We start from the raw sequence: 7,688 nt of genomic DNA on the forward strand, positions 1-7,688 counted from the left end.
CAGCGGAATGGAGGAGGGAGTTGGGGACGGCCGGCGGAATGGAGGAGGGAGGGGCGACGACCTGCGGAGGGATGGAGGAGGGAGGGGGTGACGGCCGGCGGCGGGATGGAGGAGGAAGGGGGCGACAATGCAGCAGCGACAGACGATAGGGCCAGTGCGGGGGAGAGTGAGTCGGAGTAGAGAGAGGAGAGTGAGGGGCGGCCTAGCTAGTGATAGGATGGCTTTAGTAATAGCGCGTATCATGGTAACACGCTGCTTCTAAACGCCCTAGTAGTAGTGCCTTCCTATAAAAAGCGCTACGACTAAGTGTAAGCATGCAAAAATACATTGGCCATCAATGCAAAAATACATTAGCCATCAATGATCTTTTTGTGTACAATCTGAGTCAATATGTCTCCTCTCCCGGTAGGAACTGGAGAAGACTCATATTGCGGCCACAAATTCTACACATAGAGTTCAATGAAGACCAAGAGGTTGTGATAGCTTGAGAAGTAACATATTTAAGGTGGTAAACACACTGTTCGCGGAGCGAGGTGGGACTAAACTTGTGGACTGAACTTAGCAGTAGTGAGTTGTATCAAAAGGCGCTGCTACTAAGATCAATAGCAGTAGCACGCTATGTAATAGAGCGCTACTGCTATAACTAGCTTGACGGCGAGGTCATGGCAATTATAGTAGTAGCGCTATTTACAAAGGACGCGCTACTGCTATTTTCCTTTCAGTAGCGCGTTTTTGTGGCACGCGCTGCTGCTAAATAGCAGTAGCGCCGTATTTTAAAGAGCGCTGCTGGTAAGATTTTGTGTATAAGGTTTTTCCTAGTAGTTATCCTTTGAATGATATTCACGTCTGAATTAACTATGCATTTTTAATTTGAATTAATTATTATTGATTGCTTTACGACATCTCATTACGAACCATTTGAATCATTGAATGATCTATGTGCATGGGAATGCATGGAAATGAGGACGTTGTTGCCCAGGCAGGAAAATGGGGCTCTGTCCGCATGTGGGCGTGCATGTGTGTCTTGGGAAACCAAATAATTGGTATCGGAGTTAAGGTTTGATCCATCCTGGATATGACCGGCAACGTGGGAGATGATGCGTCCAGGGTGGTGGAGCTGGCCCAGGGGAAGCAGATGGATCCAGTGACTGCACCGAAGGCATGGCTCACCGACGGCAGCGGCGAGCTTCGCATCGTCAAGCGCGTGGTCCGACAGACCTTTCGATGGTGCAGCTCACCTCGCTGACCCGAAAAAACTACACCGAGTGGATGCTCGTCATGTGATTGTGGCTACCGGTGAGGGAGTCCTGGACTGAGGGGTCCTTGTTCGTCCGGCCTATTCAAGTGGGCCGGACTAATGGGCTATCAAGATAAAAGGAAGAAAACCACCTCCTGTGTCCAGTTGGGACTCCCGTGTGTGTGAATGGCAAGTTTAGGTGTTCGGATATACTATTTCCTTTCTGTTGAACCGACTTTGTACAACCCTAGGCCCCTCAGGTATCTATATAAGCCGGAGGGTTTAGATCGGAGGCAGGATCATAACATTGACAGGCTAGCCAAGTTAGGGTTTAGCCATTATGATCTCGAGGTAGATCAACTCTTGTAAACCCTATACCAATCGAATATAATCAAGCAGGAGTAGGGTTTTACCTCCATTAAGAGGGCCTGAACATGGGTAAACATTGTGTCCCTTTGATCATTGTTAGCATCAATCCTCAGACATACAACTTGGGCCCCCTACCTGAGATCTTCCGGTTTTGACACCGACATTGGTGCTTTCATTGAGAGCTCTGTTGTGTTGTCAACAGAAGGATTTATGGCTTGCCTCTTCATTAAAGATGATGCTATCTCCAGGGAAACCTTTCTCCCTGAACAACTCTTTGTGTTCGGCAGCTTCGTGTTCATGCCAACTCGACCGGCCTCCTTGAGCAGGTCGAAAGTTACGCCCTCGGCCACCAGATCATGTTCAGAAACCTGAACTACGTGATACGTCTCCAACGTATCTATAATTTATGAAGTATTCATGCTGTTATTTTATCATTCTTGGGTGTTTTACAATCATTTTATGGCAACTTTATATCCTTTTTTGGGACTAACCTATTTACCCAGTGCCCACTGCCAGTTGTTGTTTTTTGCTTCTTCTTTACATCGCAAGAAATCAATATCAAATGGAGTCCAAACACCGCGTAACTTTTTGGAAATTTTTTCTGGACCAGAAGGAACCCAATGGGCCTAAGCTGCACCTGGGGGTACCCAGAGGGGGGCACAACCCACTAGGGCACGCCAAGGCCCCCTGGCTCGCCCAGGTGGATTGTGCCCACCTCGGTGGCCTCCTGCACCCCCTCTTTGCACTATAAATTCCCAAATATTTCGAAACCCTTCGGGGTTAACCTAGATTAGAAGTTCCGCCGCCGCAAGGCCTCTATATCCATGAGATCCAATCTAGAACCTATTTCGGCACCCTGCCGGAGGGGGAATCATCTCCGATGGCCATCTTCATCATCCCGGCGGCCACCACGATGAGGAGGGAGTAGTCCACCGTCGGGGCCGAGGGTTTGTACCAGTACCTATGAGTTTGATCTCTCTCTCTCTCTCGTGATCTATATCATGGGCTTTGTTAATATAGTGGGATCATATGGTGTTTCTCCCCTCTATACTCTTGTTATGATGAATTGAATCTTTACCCTTCAAACATATGTCTTGTCGGATTGAATTTTCAGAGATGAGAACACATGATATATGACTTGCAATATGAATACTTGAGGTGAAAATGAGGTATCTTATTGATTCACCTGATATGTGTTATGGCATTCAACTCGCGCATTCCCCCGGTGATATTGGGGTAATCTATGCATAGGGGTTGATGCGCTTTTTTCTCCAACGGAAACTTTGGGGTCTCTTTATATTTTTTGTATGGATTGAGTATATGAATATGAATTTGCTTTGGTGTTATTCTAGTACGAACTCTAGGATAGATCGAACGGAAAAAATAGCGTTGTGTTATTTTAGTACGAACTCTTGAATAGATCGAACGGAAAAAATAGCTTTGAGGTGGTTTCGTGACATACAAACAAATCCTATCTTTTGTTCTCCGCTAATAGGAACACATGAGTGATTCTTTATTGCACTTTGAGGGACAATCATATGATCCAACAATGTTAGCATTGTTGAGAGGTTGCACTAGCGAAAGTACAGACCCTTGGCCTCATTTTTAAGCATTGCAACACTGTTTTTGTGCCCATTTACGATTTGCTATCTTACTGTTTTTATTTATTCATATTATAAAAATATATTTCTACCATCCATATTACACTTTTATCACCATCTCTTCGCCGAAGTAGTGCATCCATACAATTTGCCATTGTATTGGGTGTGTTGGGGACACAAGAGATTTCTTGTATTTGGTTGCAGGGTCATTTGAGAGAGACCATGTTCATCCTACACCTCTCACAGACTGATAAACCTTAGGTCATCCACTTGAGGGAAAATTGCTACTGTCCTACAAAACTCTACGCTTGGAGGCCCAACACGTGTCTACAAGAATAAAGTTGCGTAGTAGACATCAAGCTCTTTTCTGGCGCCGTTGCCGGGGAGGTGAGTGCTTGAAGGTATATCTTTAGATCTTGCAATTGAATGTTATAGTTTCTTTTTTTTATCACTAGTTAGGTTTATAAAAGAAAACTACAAAAAAGGAATTAAGGTTGCGTCATATTATTGATCATCATTATAATATCTTTCTTGAAAGTGATGGTTCGGAAAATTGTGCTCAATTGATAGAAGAAGAATTTAGTAAAATGATTGGCATGAACGATGAGCATGATTGCAATGTTGTTAGTATGAATTATTTGAATATCCAAAATTCTAATGATGAGTGCACTAGCCATGATAATGATGTCTCCTATAAGAATGACAATTTTTGCGGAGTAAATTGGGAGTGCACACACACACCAAAAAGGGAAGATAGATTTTGTAAGGAGCATAAATGTTTAGAAACAAAAAGTTGCAAAAGAGGCTAGATGATTGTGCTGAAAGATTCAATATCTTTTGCTCTCCTTGTGAACTTTGCAATGAACATGGTCATTTAAAGCTCCAATGCTATTTGTCTCATGATAAAATTGTGTCCAAAAATTGTGATAACTTGATTATCCTTGAGCATCATAAAGATCTTAGTATTATTTTGGGGTACGAAGAAATGAAACGTATAACTAAGGATGTTCCAAATTTTAATCTCAGTAGAATTCTTGATTTTGATCTAGAGGAAATTTATATATTCTGTGTGGTAAATTGCATTGAGAATCCTTATATTGCCAACTCTCTAATGACAAGAAAACAAATAGAGCATGAAGAGAGTACTAATGAACGGGAAAATATTTCCCAATACCCTCCTAGTGTTTATGATGAATCGACTAACGAGGAGGAGCTTCCTATCCAATCAATCTCTTCAACAAGATGCTCAGAAAAAATGATTAAACCCACACGTGAGGTGGTGAAGAAGAAAAAGAAAAGAAGAAAAAGTAGAGGCAAAAAGGTACTCTCCCAAGTAATATTGCTCCTATCACCATTGTGCCTCATGAAAGTGAATCAAATATGTTGATGGAGGATGATGATACTGAGTATGATTTTGTGGTGCCTACTACTTGTTGTGATGATTATGATTGGGAAGACAATGATGTCTCTTATGATATTAAAAATCTTTTTGGCACTTGCTTGGAAGAATATGATAATAATGTTTGCTATACTATTGGTGCCATTCATGCTATTGATAAGAATGATTATGATGATATGCAAAACCACAAGCTTGGGGATGCTATGTTTGATGAGTATGAAATGTTTGAAGATTTATTTGCTGAAAATAAAGCTTGCACAATCTTGGGTATGCTTTGCATAATGAATATGATCCTTTGATTCCTTCTACTTTCGATAAGAAAAATTATTATGGTTATGGCATGCCTCCTATCTATGATGATTACAATGATGAAAGTTGGTTTGGAAGAGTGTCAACTCTAGGTAGTAGTGATCCCACTATTTTGGAGGGTGTTGAATCTTATTACAATATTTATGAAAGTGGATTTGGAGAGGTCATGACTTTATTTAGTGATACATCCACTATTTTCGAAGAGGTTTCAATTGACTGATGAGAACAAAGTTGCTACTTATGATGATTATTATGATGACATGTATGCTATAAAGACTAATAAATTATCTATGCTTTTGGATCATGAATGCTTTATGTGATGGTTATACGGATGAATCTATTCATGATGCTACCAGAAATTATTACGAGAGAGGAACTTATGATTCATAATGCTCTTGTTATGTTTAAATCTTTATCTTTTATGCGAGCATCATTGAACTCATCATGTCTAGCTAAAAGGCGTTAAAGAAAAGCGCTTGTTGGGAGACAACCCAAAACTTTTACCTACCGTTTTTGTATGTTCACATGATTAGGATACTGTAGTAATCATGTTCTATTATCTTTTTCCAATAAAGTGCCAAGTAAAGCCTTTAGGATCATGTTGGGTGATAGTTGATTTGATCTTGCTGAAAAACAGAAACTCTTGTGCTCACGAAAATAGCTCTCATTTTTAACAAAAGAGTGCTTGTGAGTTGATTCTTTTTGAAGAAGATTAATATACAAATTGCTCACGTGGTCCAATTTTTTTCATAATTCTTGAAGTAGCAGAAGTATGGTTTGAGTACAGATTACTACAGACTGTTCTGTTTTTGACAGATTCTGTTTTGAATGCATGGTTTGCTTGCTTCCTTATTTCTATGGCTTATATTGATCAATATAAATTGTGGAAATTGAGGGAGTCCCGGATTAAGGGGTCCTCGGACAGACGAACTATATACTTTGGCCGGACTATTGGACTATGAAGACACAAGATAGAAGACTTTGTCCCGTGTCCGGATGGGACTCTCCTTTGCGTGGAAGGCAAGCTTGGCGATTCGGATATGTAGATTCCTCTCTCTGTAACCGACTTTGTACAACCCTAGCCCCCCCATTGTCTATATCAACCGGAGGGTTTGGACTTCTAGGTTTAAGCCACAACAATCATAATCTCATAGGCTAGACTTCTAGGGTTTAGCCATTACGATCTCGTGGTAGATCAACTCTTGTAATACTCATATTCATCAAGATCAATCAAGCAGGAAGTAGGGTATTACCTCCATAGAGAGGGCCCGAACCTGGGTAAACATTGTGTCCCCTGCCTCCTGTTACCATTAGCCTTAGACGCACAGTTCGGGACCCCCTAACCGAGATCCGCCGGTTTTGACACTAACATTGGTGCTTTCATTGAGAGTTCTGCTGTGTCGTCACGAGATAGGCTTGATGGCTCCATCAATCATCTACAACAATGCAGTCCAGGGGGAGATCTTCCTCCCCGGACAGATCTTCTTATTCGGCGACTTCGCAATTGCGGGCCAACTCGTTTGGCCACATAGAGCAGATTGATAGGTACGCCCCTGGCCATCAGGTCAGGTTTGGTAGCCTGAATTTTGTGGCCGATATCCGCGGAGACTTGATCTTCGACGGATTCGAGCACATGACGGCTGTCCTCGGCCACTACGATAAACATGACCTAGATCTATCATCTAGCTGTACGCAGGAGATAGCGCCTGTGACCGCCCTGGCCCTAGAGCCGGAGCGGACTGCATCGTCCGAAGACGGGAAGCTCAACCCCGTCGCGGAGGCCGCAGACACAGCGGCGCTCGAGCAGCACACAGACCCAACATCAGGCTAGGCCTGTGTTACCAGAACCTTGGACTCATCTCCGACCATGGGCTCCGGACCGCGTGCATCCGCGTCCATCGAACCCGATTGGGCGCTGGTCTTGGAGTTCAGCTCCGCGGACATCTTCCAGCAATCGCATTTTGGCGACATATTAAACTCATTGAAGTCCCTCTCCTTGTTGGGGGACTCTTGACCGAATTATGTCCGACTCGAGTGGGAAGCGGACGATGAAGAGCTCCCACCACCCACTTCATTGCTACTGTCGAAGACTTAACCAAAATGCTCGATTACGGCTCCGAAGACATCGACGGTATAGACGACGACGCCGGAGAAGAGTAGGCACAAAAACCACCACCTTTAGGGCAGTGGACAGCTACATCATCATACGATATATATATGGTGGACACACCAAAGGAGAATGAGGCCGACGGCGATAACAGAATACCTGTCGATGAACCTCCCAAACGCCAGCGTCCCAAGCACCGACCTCGATCCGGCAAAAGGAAAAATAGCAACATTGTCACAGACGATGATGGTAATCTGAACCAAGCGTTGGAGCATGGCGTGGGCGAGGATGGCGAACACAGTCTGGAGATCTTTTCCGACCGCAGCGACGCCGAAGATAGCAATTACCAGCCTGTCTCTAAAGATGAGATCAGCCTGGGCGACGACGAGTTCATCATCCCAGAAGAACCATTAGAACAAGAATGCCTCCACCAAAGGCTTATCGCCACTGCAAGGAGCCTGAAGAAGTAGAAGCAGTGGCTTAAAGCCGCATAGGATACGCTCAATGACAGATGGACCGAAGTGCTAGACGCTGAGGAAAAATATAGCGGTAATCGCCAAACAAAGAGCTATCATAAACATAAGCTACTGCCCGAATTCGACGACGAGAGTATCGCGCCTATACCACCAAAAAATAATACGGCCGACTGGCCAGACCGACCACCTC

Source organism: Triticum dicoccoides, chromosome 2B (assembly GCF_002162155.2).
Source record: "Triticum dicoccoides isolate Atlit2015 ecotype Zavitan chromosome 2B, WEW_v2.0, whole genome shotgun sequence".
In the NCBI taxonomy this organism is placed as follows: domain Eukaryota; kingdom Viridiplantae; phylum Streptophyta; class Magnoliopsida; order Poales; family Poaceae; genus Triticum; species Triticum dicoccoides.